The sequence below is a fragment of the Zalophus californianus genome, chromosome 1 (genome assembly GCF_009762305.2).
Source record: "Zalophus californianus isolate mZalCal1 chromosome 1, mZalCal1.pri.v2, whole genome shotgun sequence".
NCBI lineage: Eukaryota > Metazoa > Chordata > Mammalia > Carnivora > Otariidae > Zalophus > Zalophus californianus.
In genome coordinates this window covers 86,621,935-86,638,937 of record NC_045595.1, presented here as the reverse complement: position 1 = coordinate 86,638,937, position 17,003 = coordinate 86,621,935, and positions in this window count along the sequence as shown.

Below are 17,003 nucleotides of genomic sequence, written 5' to 3'. Positions count from 1 at the left end.
CAAAGGTTGAACAAAACTCACTGGAAGGTCTTTCTTGTTGCCTCAATATACCTCCCTGATGTAGCAAGTGTGTTATAGCTCCTCTGATCTTTGAGGATAACGAAGGTTGTATTTCTCCTCTGCCCCACACCTTAAGCCTAAGGGAATCAGGTATTTACACAAGAGATTTTTTTTAATGTTTTTTTAAAGTGAAATTTGCAAGCTGAAGTGGCCAGGAACATTAATTCAATGTTTTTGAGTATTTACCTTATGCATACACTATTCCAGCTACCAATATGAGGGCCCCAAACATATAGACAACACAGTCATAGTGTCTTCTGATTTGGGGAGACACAGCAACCACAAAAATTGTGCCCCCAAATTGTGCAAACATATGAGTTCCTCATTGTGAAGTTAAGGCTCTTTCTGTCAAACTTCAGTGCCATCAAAAGAAGATTCCCTGCAACGCCAATTTTTTTAAAGATTATTTATTTGAGAGAGAGTGTGTGTGCGTGCGAGTCGGGGGAGGAGCAGATGGAGAGGGAGAGAGGGAATCTCTAGCAGACTCCCCACTGAGCGCAGAGCCCAATGCATGCATGGGGCACCACCTGAGCTGAAATCAAGAGTCAGACACTCAACCAACTGAGCCACCCAGGCACCCCCACCAATTGTTTAAGCCCTATAAAATAGAAACTGCCTGTTAACCCTTATAAAATAGAAAGCTGCTCTTCTGAACTAAGAAGACATGAATCTGCATTCCCATCACATTCTGGGAGCAGTGACTGAAGAAACTGACAATCAGCATCTTCTCTCGGCCCACCTGTAATCTTTACATGCTGCCTTAGGCCAGAGATTGCAAACTGGGAGCTACCCTTTGGATCAGACCCTCGGGCATGTGTGGTCTGGCTGGCACAGTGCTTTTTAAATTTGAGCCCGTAGTTAAAACTCCAGAAATGCAAATGTGAAAATTCAGACTTCCCTGTGTGGCAAGAGTCCAGAGGAGACATGAGGAGTGGGTGACCTTTTAAAAAGGTCATGCACGCTCACATCAACCTGAGTCCTACGGACAGACTCGCTTCCACCAGCAGGCTGCACACAGGTGAACCCCCACCTCTCCTCAGCATCCCAGTGGGAAGTTGGTTCCCTTTGCCTTTCTCTCACTCTCTCTTCTCTCCCACAGACCCCAAAGGATTACGGCACAGGGCAAGATAGAAGAGAATTTTAAAGGAGACTTCCACACCCCTCAACCCTAATTTTGGCCCCAGATGACTGGTTGTCAGAACTCAAGGAGCTATAGAAGCCAGTTCTTGGAAAGATATCAGGGCCTCCATATTAACAAGGCATCTGTTTCATTCCACGATTCGGTGACATCAGTGTGTTGCCAAATTGTCTTGCACTGTGGCCACTCCCCTCTAATAAGAACCTTTATTTGTGTCCTGAATTGAATTACACTCAAGCCTCTCGGCCCAGATGAATTATAGGCCAGAATACTTACAGAACCCAGGAAAGAGACTTTCAGTGTTTATCTGTGATCTTAGGGGACCTGCAGATTTGTCAAATGGTGCTGGAATCCTGGAGACAGAAAAAGTGTTCCATTAAAAAGAAAAAAGATTTCATACCCTGTGACCGGTGGGCATAGCAGATTGCAGACATGATTCTAGAATGGATTTTAAAGGGGAAAGGGCATTTGTGATCTCCTGGAAGAAAAGTGATTGATCACTGTGACCTAGCTTGGGTTAGCCAAGAACAAATCATGTCAGCCATGCCCTCATTTACTTATTCCACAAGTTTACTAGTCTATGCAAGGAAGGAAACACGCAAGACAGGAGATCTTCATTGTTCAAAGATAATGGATACAGGAAAAGGCCACTTGAAGAAATCCACTTATAAAGGAAACCCAAATTTCGTATTAAATAATAAAGGTTTTTACTGGGACTTAACTCTGCAAAATGAAACTTAAAATTATGAAAATAAGGGTTTTTTTCTTCCATTTAAAAAACTAGTTTATGGGTATTTACCGAACATCTATTATGTAATGCCGATCTTCATTCTGGCAATGAAGATCTAGCAGTGAACCAACTGGACAAACATCCCTGCTCTCATTGGGGTTTATAGTCTAAGGGAAGACAGAGAAAATGTTTCAGATACATAAATAAGCAAAAGAGTTGCAGTTAGTGATAATGACAGTGCTGTGAGCAAAAAGTCAGATAACCAGATGAAGAAGGCTGGAGAGTGGGGCTGCCTTAGATGGTAGGTAGAGAAGACCTCTAGCTGAGATTTGATGAGGAGGAGAAGTCAGGCAGCCCCGTTCTGGAGGAAGGAGTGTCCAGATGGTGCGGACCATGAGGAGGGAACCCACCGGACTGCCCACACAGTGGCCGAGAGTGGGCGAGGAGCAAGGAAGGGGTGTTGAAACCAGGTGCCAGATGGGCACAAATCAGATGATGTGGGGCCTGGGAGGCCACAGGAAAGAGTTTGGATTTTATTATAAATGTGATGAGAAGGCATTGGAGGGATTTCAGTTACAGAATGACATGATCCAATTTGTATGTTTAAAGGCTGACTGTGGCTGCCATGTGGAAACGGGATGGCCGTGAAGGCAAGGGCGGGGGCAGGAGCACCAGTGACGAGGCTGTCATGGAGGGCCCCGGTGAGAGAGGTGGCCACTGGGCTAGGTGATGGTGGGGAGGTGGCATGGAGTCCATTCAGGACGTAGTGGAAAGGTAGGCCCAACAGCACTTGCTACTGCATCAGATGTGAGTAGGCAGGTCAGAGGCATCAAGAATGACTCTCGAGATTTTGCCTTGAGAAGAGGCTGAAGGACACTACCATTTACTGAGTGAGGCAGGGAGGACTTGAGGAGCAGGTTTGAAGTCAAGAAGTGTGTTTCTAAACACCTAAGTCTGAGAGGCTAATAAACACTCAGTGGACAGCAGGATACACATCCCAAGGCCAGGCAACTGCAGGCAGATGGTATCTAAAGCCCAGGGACTGGATGCGTCCCTTAGGAAAGGGGGGGACCCTGGAGGGAAGAGACCCAGGACGAAGCTCCGGGCACACCAACATTTAGAGGTTGGGTCTTACAGGAGGGCCCAGGTAAGAGTGCTGCCCACAGCTCATTCCTAGAAGAGCAACAACCACCACCACAAAAACCATCAGTCAGCTACTGAGGATTTTTGGGGGGCATATTTTTCTGATAAAACTGAAGATCATATAATGTGTAATTCATAGATTAAGATTTTCACAACACAGGGGTGCCTGGGTGGCTCAGTCAGTTAAGTGTCCAGCTCTTGATCTCAGCTCGGGTCTTGATCTCGGGGTTGTGAGTTCAAGCCCCATGTTGGGCTCCATACTGGGCCCATGGAGCCTACTTAAAAAAAAAAAAAAAAAAGGATTTTCATAACACAGCCATAGACAGTATAATTTGACAAAAATATGTGAGGTGTTTGCTAATTTTCCCAGGTGTCTTTCACCCCCTCTGATGTTAGACCCATTCTCACTTGAAGTGTCTTTTTGGTCCTCATCGTCCTTGGTTGTCTCCGCTCTAACACTGCCATTTCCTCATTTGTCAATGGCTTTGCAAATAAATGACCAGGGCAGGTCCCCAAAACTGCTTTCCTATTCTTGAAATCTTGCCGATCTTGCAAGACCGACGGTTCCACTTTGCCATCAATTTTTATGTTATTTGCATTATATCTGCATTATGTTGTTGACATATATCTGACAACTACAGAGATAATACTGGACAAAGACTTTGACCCAGTGGAAAGGGTCAGAAGCTTGGTATTGAAAGGTCTGCTGTGCAGTCAGGTTTTGGGTGATTAGTTTTGTGTCATGGCAATGTTAGCTGCCTACCGCGGAGACCACTCCCTGTTCAATGAGTCCGTTCTCCAGTTCTTGAAGCACTTCGCTCAACAGCGTTTTCCTACCTACCACTGCCTAGGTATGGCTCTGCTGACTGAGCAGCAGGAATATGTCATTTTCAGGCCTGTTCCACGAAAGCTTCCCCGGTGTGCTTCCTTATGTTCTTTCCTTCCTCTTCTGTGGCTGAATGCAGATGACAGGGAAGCTGAAGAAGAGCAGATCCAGGAGGTGGAGAGAACCTAGATCCCCAAGAGGTTGCATGGAGGAGAGCGCTCCCACCAACCTGAGCACCCTGAATTGTTGTTGCCTAAGCTACAGATGACATGCCATTGTGTTTAGCCATTTAAACCTTGGGTCTATTTGTTACTGTGTAGCCTATCCTAAATGACGCACTGTTCCACCTAACCTCAAGAATGGGGTAATGAATACCCCGTCTTGAGGAGCCCCTTATACATTTGCACAACAGCCTTAGCTGGCACTGGGCAAGTTCCCGTGGACAAGCTGAGAAACATGGGTGGTTGCTAGCCCACGTCAGAGAAGTAGTGACGGACCAGACAACCCAACCTAAAGGCTAATGAGTCACTGTCCAGGCATACTACATCCCTTTGGGCTTGATTCCCGGCTCTGTCCTTTCCAACCTCTATAGTAATGACTCAGATGAAATAGAGAAGGCATGCTTCTCAAACTTGCAGAGAACATGATGCTGACAGGGGTACCCTAGATTGCACAATCCTGATCTCGGCACTAAGTTTTCATTATGTTGTGTTATCATGACAACCACAGAGAAAATAATTGATAAACACTTTGATCCAAAGGGCAGGGGCAGGAGCTTGGCTTTTAAAAGAAGGGTCAGTGAGTGAAATAGAACATAGTGAAATTCACTGGAGCTAAATATCAGGGCGTGAACTGAGTCTGAAATAAACTAGAGCAAGATGGAGAAGACGTGGCTTAAGACATCACATTTTTATAAAAGATTTAGCTGTTTTAGGCTGCATGACCAAAAGTATTGTGTCTAGAATGAAGAGGTAATAATCTCATTTTTCCTCCACCAAGGGAGACTCTCCTGGAGTTTTTCAGTCAAGTGCTACTCTAGACATAAAATATGTTCAGAGGAGAGCTCCCAGGTCTATGAAAGGAACAGAATATGAATTTAGTCTTAGAAAAATGATTTTCTAGGGATGCCTGGCTCAGTCCATTAAGCAGCTGACTCTTGATTTCAGCTCAGGTCATGATCTCAGTCAGAGTTCCGGGATCAAGCCTCACGCTGGGTTCTGTGCTCAGCAGGGAGTCGGCATGAGGACTCTCTCCCTCTCCCTCTCCCTCTGACCCTCCCTGCACTCAAGAGCTCTTGCTCTCTCTCAAATAAATAAATAAATCTTAAAAAAAAAGAATTTTCTGTTTGTTAAGTCTGTCCAATTTTTAATTGAGCTGGAGCAAGAGGTAGTGAGTTCCCTGTCTCTGGAGGTGTTCAGATAAGTTAGCTATATAAAATTACTGATATTCAGTTATTTTTGACCTACAAGAATAGCAATTTCATATGGTTCCACCTAAACTTTGGTGGAAATGGGGGGGCGGGGAGTCAAGCAATTGATGGTATTTTAAGAGCAAGTGACAGAAACACAGCTAGAACTGGCTTTAACAGAAGAAGAGAGGGGTGATAGTGGAGCGGGAGATGTATCAATTTATGTAACTTAAAAGTCCAAGGAAATTCCAGCTTCAAGTATGGCTGAATCTGGAGTCTATCTCTGCATCCCTCCACCTTGCCCTCCTCTGGGCTGACTCTATTCCCAGACAGGCCTGCCCTTGTGCTGGACAGTTGGGCACCAGCAGCTCCAGGTGTGGGTTAAACCAGCTTAACAACCCCAACCAAGAGTCTCTCCTCACCAGTGATTCCTGGGATGGACTCTTACTGAACCGACTTAGGTCACATGTCCATCCCTGAATCAATAAATGAGGCTGGGTGTGTCAGGGGTGGAGAGGAGTGGAATTACAGATTGGCTTGGCCTTCATTACAAGCTGATCCTGGAGTCCAGATAAGGGTGGGAGGGAGGGTGGTCAGCCACATAGCCTAAAGTAAAGAAAGGGCAGCTTTCCAAAACAAACATACAAAAATACTGAGGTGCTATGGGCCAAACTGAATGATGAGAAGGATTAGCCAGGTGAAGAGCCAGGCAGAGAGGACAGCTGGTACTGATGGAGAAATGACCTAAGTGGGTTTGAGGAACAGAAAGAAGGCCAGGGTTTCAGTTACCTATTGCTGTAAAACCAAGCGCCGAAACTTAATAGCTTAAGGTAATAACCATTTTCTCTCTCCTGGTTCTCTGAAATGGCTGGACTCGCCTAGGCAGTTCTCTGCTCCATGTGATTTCAGCTGACTGCCTCACTCCCTAGCAGGCAGTCGGTGCTGCAGGCCGGGGGCTCATCGGCGACTATGGCCCAGAACTTCTCCTCCGCATGGCTTCTCCTTGGGGCCTTTGTTTTCTCGCAGCGTGGTGGCTGGATTCCAAGAGAGGAAGCAGAAGTTGCCAATCTTCCCAAGGCCTCAGCTCAGAAGTCCTAGAACATCAATTTTACCACATTCCATTGGCCAAAGTCGTCACGCGCCAGCATATTCAAGGTATGTCACACTATACTGACATTAGTATACAGTGACAGAAGGAGCTGATGGCAGCCACCCTGGGGGACTATCTTTCCCAGCCAGTGTGACTAGGACACAGCGAAGGGCAGAGTGGTGTGCGGTGGAGTTGGAAAGGTAGCAAGGGACTGGACCGGGGTCAGCAAACTGACCCACATGCCAAATCCAGCCCATTGCCTGATTTTGTAAATAAAGTTTTATTGGAACCCAGCCACATTTATCCGTTTATCATATTGTAGATGGCTGCTATCTTGTTACAGCAGCAGAGCTGAGTGGTTGCCACACAGATCATATGGCTCACAAAGCCTAAAAGATGTACTATCTAGGCTTTTACAGAAAAGTCTGCCAACCCCTGGGCTAAGTCATGGGTGCCGTAGAAGTCTTGTTAAGGAATTTGAATTTACTCGGAGTGATGGGAAGCCACTAGATGTTTTAAACCAGTGAGCCACATTCTCTGACCTCCATTTTTAAAAGCTCTGCTCTGGGAATGGATTAGGGGAAGACAGAAGTGAAAGCAGGGACGCCAGAAGCAGGCTATGGCAGTCATTCAGATGAGAGATGGACAAGTAGAAAACCGAGAGTAGGTGAATCTGGCACATGTACTGAGGAGAGGAAGCCCACAGGACTTGCCGAGCCACCAGATATGGAGATGAGAGAGAGAGAAATCAAATATGACTTCGAAGTTTTCGGCTTGAGCAACCGGGTTCATGGTGGTCCTGTTACATGAAAAGAGAAAGACTCAGGGAAGAGAAGGTTGGGGGGTAAAAGCATCAAGAGTTCCATTTTTGCGGGTTCCTGGGTGGCTCAGTTGGTTAAGCGTCGGCCTTCGGCTCAGGTCATGATCCCAGGGTCCTGGGATTGAGTCCCACGTCAGACTCCCTGCTGAGCCGGGAGCCTGCTTCTATCTCTGCCCCCCACTCCTGCTTGCTCTCACTCTCTAGTGCGCTCTCTCTCTCTCTCTCAAGTAAATAAATAAAATCTTTTAAAAAAAGAGTTCCATTTTTGCACATCCTAAATTTGCAATGTCCGTCAGTCATCCAAAAGGCAAAGTTAAGTAAGCGGTTAAATACTTGAGTCTAGAGTTCAGAGTATAAATTTGAGAATCATCTGTAAAAGAGAGTATGAAAAGCCAGAAGCCTGGTAGGACTATCACGAGAGAAAAGGTGTAGAGAGAGCCCTAGGATGGGCGAAAACTAGAAGCATCAGTGGCAGGGAATTCAATAACAGGGATGAAGAAGGGAGAGGCTAGTAAGGCGGGAGGAGCCAGGAGACTGTGGTTTCACAAAAGTTAGAAAAAAAGAATATTTCAAACTGAAAGGAGTGGTCCACTGTGTTGAATGCTTCTGGGTGGCAGGAGGAACAGGTGAATAGAGACATCGCCACCAAATTCAGGGATATGAGGTCTCTCTGAAACCTCAACCAGAGCAATTTCAGTGAGCGGGGGCACCAGAGACTGGCTGGACAGGTTTGAGGAAAATATGCGTTGTGGGCAAGTGGAGACAGCAAATATAGAGAGACCTTTTTTGAGAAGTTTTGCGGCAAAATGAATGGGTCAAAGCCACAGATGTCCATTGCAGCCTCATGACCTTTAAAGTCCCTTTCAATCCTGAGAATCTGACTCCATGAAGCACCTACTATGTGTCAGCTCACTCCTTGTCTGCAGTGCTGATGAGAAATGTCTTCCTGAAGGCTCATGGGGAAGCTGGACAGAGCACAACAGAAATGCGTACCTAGAGCGTCAAGAAAAAAACAAAACAAGAAAGAAAGCTTGCAGCCACCCAGAGGCAAGTGTAGGTTTTCAAATGGTTTCTCCGTGTTGTAGGAAGACCTGCAAACCCATCAAGCCAGCAGTTTCATTTCTGCTGGGTGTGCACACAAGCTCTTCCTTCCACACTTGCCCAAGGAAGCTCATTCATGCCAACTTCTGAAATTTGCTGCCAAATATAAATGTGTGACCCAGAGAATAAGCAGATTTCTGGAATAAGGACACAAATGCGTCTTGTAGAAGGATACATGGTATCATTTTTGTTTCAAAAATGTGTTACTTTTTTCTGGAAAACATTTAGTTTCCCATGACAGATATCTAGGACAAAACATACTCGTGCACATAGAATCTACTGTGATTTAAAATATATATATTTTTAAAAGTCTATTTAATCACAGGCTGTAAGGAAGACGTGGAGATAATTTTGTATCTAATTCTATTCCCTGATGGTCTTAAAAGACATCATCTGACCCCAAAGACTGGGCTGTGAACCGTTTGCTATTCTATTTTATAGAGGTACAGGCTGGCCCATTAGGTTGCCTGTCTTCTTGGATCTATAAAAAGGTGTATATATAATCGTAACAGGGGCCGTATTTCTGTCTTTGCCCATGAACTAGTTTAGAATCCCAGATCTGCTCCTTTTGAAGCTGTACAACCCTGAGTCTTTAACCTCTGGGAGCCATGATTGCCTTATTTGTCAAGTGGTGATAATAGATCTACTTTGCTGTTGTGTATTAAATAAGCTAATGTAAAAAAGGTTTGTGTACCTGTTCTGAGTACAACAAATGGTAGCTATCATGCACAGTAATATCTAGGAGTATACCCAATCCTTATTTCAAAGGCCAACCACATCATGAACCTCCAAGAAGAGTCCCAGATCCCCTGGGTTATCCTATTCCATGACCCAGATTGTCTGTCTGTTTAGAACGACCTTGATGCTTTGGGAATCCCATAGTTAGCAATTCACAGCCTGACTTTCAATGTTCCTGAAGCCTCAGATTGCACAGGAGGGGAAACGTTCTATCCCCAAGCCCTACACACCTCTGAGTCAGCTTCCTTGAAGACTCTGACGAAGGGTGACAACAGGACTGGGGATGATCATCTTTTTCATCTGACTTTAGCTGGTGAAACCCATCTACATAGAAACACACAGGCTCTGGGAGACAAGGCACTCCAGTGAAAGGGTCCCTTGCGTTGGCCCTGACCTGACCGCACAGAAGCCGGCTGTCTTTGACCATCCCCTCTTCTTGGACTTGAAGAAACAGCTGTAGAGGGCTCCTGGGTGGCTCAGTCGGTTAAGCGGCTGCCTTCGGCTCAGGTCATGATCCCAGGGTCCTGGGATCGAGCCCCGCATCGGGCTCCCTGCTCAGTGGGGAGCCTGCTTCTCCCTCTTCTCCCGGCTCAGTGTTCTTACTTGCTATCTCTGTCTCTCACTCTCAAATAAATAAAATCTTAAAAAAAAAAAAAAGAAACAGCTGTAGAGGTTATGTTAGGTCTTAGGGATATTTCCATTTCAGTATACTTTGTTTTTGTTTCTTGAGGGGGTGGTGAGGAGGATAGCTTTCCATTACAATTCGTGAATAGTAGCTGATGCTCTCAGTGCTCCCACTGCCAGCCCCTCTGGGATTCCAGCTGCCGCCAGGGTGGACATTCTCCACACACACAGGCAGTGCCCGCCTCAAGTGCTGGTGGAGTCCCTCAACTTCTTCACCGCAGGGTTCGTTTCAAGCTTCGGTAGTCCCCTTCGCCCTTACACAGGCAGCCCCGAGTAGAGGGGGCAGTTAACACTCCCAGGGCAGCCCTCGACCATTGGAGGGTTGGAAACTCAGTGGAACGAGGCCCCAGTCTCTGGTTCTTCAGAGGCACAATTCTGGGGGTGTATTCTCTACCAGTTCCTCAGAGGGTCCCCAGGAAGAGTGAGCCCAGTCACCCACAGCGATAACCAGTGGATTAACACAGCCCTCACTGGCTTCTTCCTCCTCTTTCCAGCATCCCAGGCTCCCCTCCCAAAAAGGCTACCTGGACCCAAGACCCAAGTCTCTCTGAGCTTTTGTTTTGCAGAGAACCTAAACTAAGACATGCATCAAGGAGCAGGATGGTAGTTTGTTTTTCTTTAACATAAAGAAAGTAAAAGGGGCTCCTTTGCTGAATAATAAAAAGGGAAGCTGCCACTAATGGGAAGGGGAGCTGTCCTGGAAGCTGAGGTGTGGGAGCTCAGTTCTGACCACTGGTAACAAAGTTAATTAAGTCTTGGAGTTGACCGCTAATAGAGGTCAGGATCTGTTGGTGGCTGGGGAAGGAGTTGTCTGGCTGATTCTGGATGTGGAAGTATTTCTTCTTCCCGGTCTCAGTGCTGGGGGCTGGAGGCAGAATGTGTGAATAGGAAAAGGCTGGGGGTTGAGACAGAGACAAATAAATACCCAAAACAGCATGGAGGCCTGAGAAGCCTGAACCGAGGCTCCAGAGTCAGAGAACAAAGTGGGTAAAGCAGACTCATGAAGCGAAGGTGGTCTAGATTAATTGCAGGGACCAAGGGTGAAGCCCAAGGTAAAAGCTTCTATTCCATCCCAACATTTGTGTGAGATATCACCAGGGACCAATGCCCCTAATAACACCAAAGCTCTAAGAACACCACCTTCCCTGGCTATGGGTCTATCTGTACGGGGGGAAATGAAGAGGAGGCAGGGATGAAAGCAGTTGGGGCCAATAGAGACGCCTGAGTCCCAAGGGCAAGATTTTAACCCACAGGACTGGAAGAGTAAAAGAAAAGGTCGCCATGAGCAAAGGGGATTTCCAAGAACAATCAACAAGAACGGAGAACTCAATCACCTGCCTTCCTTCCTGCTGATTTTATGAGGTTGCTTTTTCATTTGGATTTGTGGGTCTACTGAGACAATGGAGTGTTTCAGAAGAAAGAAATATATTTCCAGGTGCTCCAGCTGGACAGTTTTAGTTCCACAAGAAGGCTGAGTGGTCAAGCTACAAGTGTGAAAGTTGAACAGCAAATACTGTGGGATAAATCAGATTCTCTGTGATTGAGACAGCAGATCATCGAAGCAACACATGGATGCATCTGGAGAATAAGAATCTTGACAGTACTTCATATGGTTGTATTATCCCAAAGTAGACAACCTCTATCCTATCCTCAGTCAAACCCTACAAAACAAGCCCACGTGAGACTCTCCCAAGCTGTAGGTCTTTATCTGCGATGCCAGAATTTCTAGATGGCTGCTGGTGGCTGTAGGTCAATAATTCTCACAACCAGACAGACCTATTCCTGTAGATCATCACAGCTGTTCTTTGTGAGGACAGGACGCAGTTTTCTGATAAAGGACATAACCTTTCATCTCAACTAAACTATTGTTTCGATTCCTGGTCTCCGAATGGCTCTGCAATGTTAATTTCAAACATGGCTGTCTGTGTGGACCATAGGGACATAACCGCCAAGACCTAAAAATGAAACCCATTGAGTACATTAAAAAATTCTTCAGGATCATGTGAAAAATTAATTTAAAAAAAAGCAAGGAGCACAGAGATCAGTGTGCTTTCACAGAACAATTCAACATATACCTTTACATATCTTTTTATTTAAAAAAATTTTTTTTTTAGATTTTATTTGAGAGAGAGACAGAGATAGAGAGAGCACAAGTGGGGAGGAGAGGGAGAAGCAGGCTCCCCGCAGAGCAGGGAGCCCGATGCAGGACTCAATCCCAGGACCCCAGGATCATGACCTGAGCCGAAGGTAGACGCTTAACCGACTGAGCCACCCAGGCGCCCTACATGTTTTTTTTTAATTAGCGGTGGATGATTGCATGAAACTGTTCCCTCTTTACAACTAATCTGAAGTCTTTGGATAATCGTCAATAGCTGGATGCCTCTAGGCCCGCGCTGTCCACCTGTGGCTCCTAGGCACTTGAAAATGTAGCCACTCTGAATTGGGATGTGCTGTAAGTGTGAGACTCACATCAGCTTTTGAGGATTTAGCATGAAAAAAAGAATGTACTTAAAAAAAAAAAAAGATTGGGGCGCCTGGGTGGCTCAGTCGGTTAAGCGTCTGCCTTCGGCTCAGGTTATGGTTCCAGGGTCCTGGGATCAAGTCCCGCACCGGGTTCCTTGCTAAGCGGGGAGCTTGCTTCTCCCTCGGCCTGCTACTCCTCCTGCTCATGCTTTCTGACAAATAAATGAATAAAATCTTTAAAAAAAAAAGAATCTAAAACATCTCATCAGTAAATTTATTATATCAATTACATGCTGAAATAATATTTTGACATATCAAGTTAAAGAAAATCTTGAAATTAATTTCACCTATTCCTTTTTACATTCTACTGTGTCTACTAGAAAACTCAGAAGTACAGATGTGTGGCCCCCTTCTGTATTTCTCCTGGACAGTGTGGCTCTAGCCTGCATGGCAGGGGTGGGAGGGAGATGTGGCTGGAGGACAGTCTGTTAGAAGGGAGGTCAGGAGGCTTGTCTTGAAGACCCTTTGCAAAGCAAGTGCAGTTTTCCCCTACAGTCCCTATACTGTGTGTTTGGAGAAGTTTATTTGTGGGGGCTGCTGGAGGTTATCTGCAAAGGAAGGAGCCTTTCTATCCCATAGTAACCAGAAATTGTTTTTGCTGACATTTCCTTTGAGAAACATTGTGGCAGTGTATCTAACAGTTTTATTGTATAATTTACATATCATAAAACTCATAGTTTGAGGGGTTTTACTACATTTACAGTTATGCAACCATCACCATAATCCAATTTTAGGACAATTCCATCACCCTGAAAACTTGTCCCATGCCCATTTAGATTCAATCCCTGTTCCCAGCCACCACTAGGTAACCACTGATCTGCTTTCTATATATATGTAGTTTTGCTTTTTTTTTTTTTTAGAAATTTCATATAAATGGGATCATACAATAGGTGGTCTTTTGTGTCTAGCTTCCTTAGCATACTGTTTTTGAAGTTCATCCATGTTCACAGTGCTTCTCTTACTAACCCTGCCCCCCCCCCCCTTTTTTTGCCTACTTTTAGAAGAAACACAAATGGGTGGCAGAAAATCTGGGGAAAATTCTTCAGTAGCTTGGTCTAAGCCTGGAAAAGTTGCCAAGGCTAACTAAAAGCACGCTAAAAATTTCATGTCACTCTCTTCTGTTTTTAGAAGAAAACTGACTGTATTGGCAAAACAATATTCATTTCCCCATTTTACCTTCCTGTTCTTGTCTATAAACTTACATAATTTACATGTTATTGTACTCAGAGCGTGAAGATTTCTGCATTTTCTTTACCATCAAATACATTTTCTAAATAATGATGATAAATGTCCTCTCCAGAATCCACACACTCTCACCTGGAAACTGAGCAGATGTAACTGCTTTTTATGGAAGTTAACACGATGACAGTCATTCATGTATTCAAAGAATTGCAAGTTCCCGTGGCTCTATTTATACTGAAATCTAACCAGATGAATCTAACAGCCCTAAGATTTTGCAGTGCAAGTCCTGGTGTTTGTTTAACAAACACCTAAAGAGAAACACTCCAGAACTCAGTATTCTTTGTTAATAAGCAGGTACCAGAATAATGTGTATCTTCTGACACTGCCCCCCCTCAAATCACTGAAAAGTCTACCCATAATAATGTGTGGACTTGGAAGAGTGGGTGGTGAGAATTTCTGATAAACACACTCTTAAAGACTGAATCACACCTACGTTGCTACAGGAACCACCCGAGAAAATCACAGACTGTGACAAGTGTGGGGGTGTGGGGGTAGAAGTTGAAAGTCCAGGTTCTTTCAATCGCATTTTTAATCAAATAAAGTCAAAGTGAAAATGTGTTGCATCTTCTTTGGCTTACTGCGGCCAGGTGTGTTGAACTCGCCCATCCTGCTGCAGCAGAAATTGTCAGCCGACAATCCTTCAGCACACTGGCTTCCTCCCTCAGGCACCCGTGTCCCCATGCTTGCGGCCTTTTTCTGCCACGGGCAGTGTGCTGGGCCCACAACCAAGACTGGCCAGCAGTGCTGGGGAGTTGCACCCCCAGGATAGCCCTCAAGAGATCAGGATAAGGGGTGCTGGGGTGATTCTGTCAGTTAGGCGGCCAACTCTTGATTTCAGCTCAGGTCTTGATCTCAGGGTCATGGGTTCAAGCCCCACCTTGGACTCCACGCTCGGCATGGAAGCCTACTTAAAAAATAAAAAATAACAAAAAATAAATAAATTCACATTTAAGGGGCAACCCCTTCCAGTCCCCTCCCTCTTTGGGAGCGCTATATTATCACTCAATAAAATTTGCTTTGCTGCCCACCAAACAAAAAAAGAGAGAGAGAGAGAGAGAGAGATGAGGGTAAATCCACCAGCCCCATCAGCCAGGCTGGGACAGTTGGAGGTGAGTTCTACACAGCCTCCCAGAGGGGTCCCGGCAGGACTGAGGCCCAGCTGCCCTCCAAGGTGACCTGCATGTTTCTCCCTCCCCCAGCTCACTTCCCCACTTTCTCCCTCTGCTTCCTGGGATCAGTTCCCAAATATACTACTTGCCCCAAATCCTTTGCCTCAGAGTCCACTTTTGAGGAAGTCCTACTAAAACATCTACTAAAATGTTAGATAAATAGGGACTTTAAAGGGATTCTATTACTACTTTTTAGCAGAATTTTCTGGGTCATTCTTAGGAGGACTCAGGGAAAAGTAACCGAAGTAATGAGAGTTGCACCAAATAGTGGGTCTCTTCTCAAGTAGTCTCACCTGAGGTTACTGTACCTCCCGAATGATACTATAAACACACTGTGGAGCTGGATACCATGTAATGCTTCGCACACATTAACTGCTTTCATTCTCACAACAACCCCATGGAATGAGTGCTGTTATTTTCCTCCTTTTACAGAGGAGGAAACTGGGAGATTCAAGTAATTTTGTCCAAGTAACACAGCTAGAAAAGACAGAGTCAGGATTCCAGCCCAGGCAGCCTGGTTCCAGATGTCCGGAGAATAGCCTCTGACACAACCCTGAGTGTGTGAGAAATGTTTGATAAATGCTTGCTTGAAAATAAATAAAATCTAAAAAAAAAGGGGGGTGTGCCTGGGTGACTCCGTCTGTTGAGGGTCCAACTCTTGATTTCAGCTCGGGTCCTGATTTCGGGGTTGTGGGATCGAGCCCTGCATTGGGCTCTGCACTAGGCAGAGTCTTCCTATTCCTCATCCTCTGCTCCTTGCCCTGCTCTCTCTCTCAAATAAATAAATAAAATCTTTAAAAAAAAATGCTTGATCAGAGAATTACCACATGTAGAGAAAGGAAAGAAGATGGTCTATTAACATTTTCAAATGTTTGAGGGCTTTGATCTGTAAACTCCTTTGGTGGTTTGGTGAAGTCCATGGAGTCTTTCCCAGAATAATTTTTTGTAAGTACATAAAAGAAAACACAGAGGACTACAGAGAAGAAACTAATGATATTGAAATACATTTATCAAAATGCTACCCCAAATTGTGATGTAGCAATCTAGGCATTCATCCTATGGGGTGAGCACACAATGGCTGTAATCTCTGTCACTGGGTTTCACAGATGTGTCAAATCTCTGTCATTAGACTGTGACAGGAAAGGGCTGAGCTGCCCTAGTGGCTGGGCTCAGGATAGACGTCAATGGTTGCCTCCAGAAACCCGAACTATAAGACCTCTTCCCTCCAAACCCCTCTTCACCTTCATTAACTTTCTGAAACACAGGTTTGATAATATTTCTCACCAATTCTGAACCTCTCAGTGCCCGCCCTCCATTGTCCCCAGAATAAAATCTAGGACGCCCAGGATGTCACTCAAGGCCTGTGTGATCTGAATCCAATAATTTACCACACTCACCACCGACAGGTGCCTCCCACATTCTTTACACTGAGCCACTGTAAATTCCCTGCTTCCCCGAAGCACCCCACACTTCCAGGGGCTCCCTGTTTCCTCTGTCAGGAATGGGTGACAGCCTGAAGGCAGAGTCCTTCCCCCTCAGCTTCTTTGCAAAGTCTCTTGCGATAGCTGCTCTCCCGGGTAAAATTAATCACTCCTCCTCCAAGTGCCCATTACACTTTGCACATGCCTCCACTCTAGCATAATGAAATTATTAGATCACGGTTACTGTGGACATATCTTAGGGCCTCCTACATGAACGCTATCTTATTAATCTTAAACAGGGCCTGACAGAGAATCTGGCCCAGGATGAGAGTTCAGTTAATGTTGGTTAAGAATGATTTGAGGTTGGGAGATGGGGGTTCATTTGACACAAGTTTGAGACCTGCATGGAATGTCTCAGGATTTCCCACCAAAGATCATAGATTTTCGGGAGTCTGGGAACAAAGTTGGAAGTGGCCCACTGAAATCATGAAATTTCCTTAAAGACTTGTGTTCTCTTAAATTTTCATGGAAGACTGGCTCCCTCTTGCATCAGACATTAACATTTGTTATCAAAGTTTAAGTAAAAATAGCTCAAATTTTTAAGTAAAATAGACATGCCTAAAAAAATCTGTCCTCTCTCTCACGTGGCTTCTTATACTCTCTGGCCTGCCAAGAAACGCATGGGTACAGATACCAAGGTTGAGAGGCAGGGACCTAGAAGGCTCCTCTTCCTGACCCCAGAGGTGAGGGCACCACTTGGCTGACTTTGGCTGGAAATCAGGGAGAAGCCTCCACCCCCGCCCTCCTCCCCCAGGCAGCTGGATGCTGAGTACACTGCATCCGGCCCACCTCGCCTCTCAGCAAACACTTCAGATGAGTAATTACCCCACAACCTATCCAGTTTCTAATC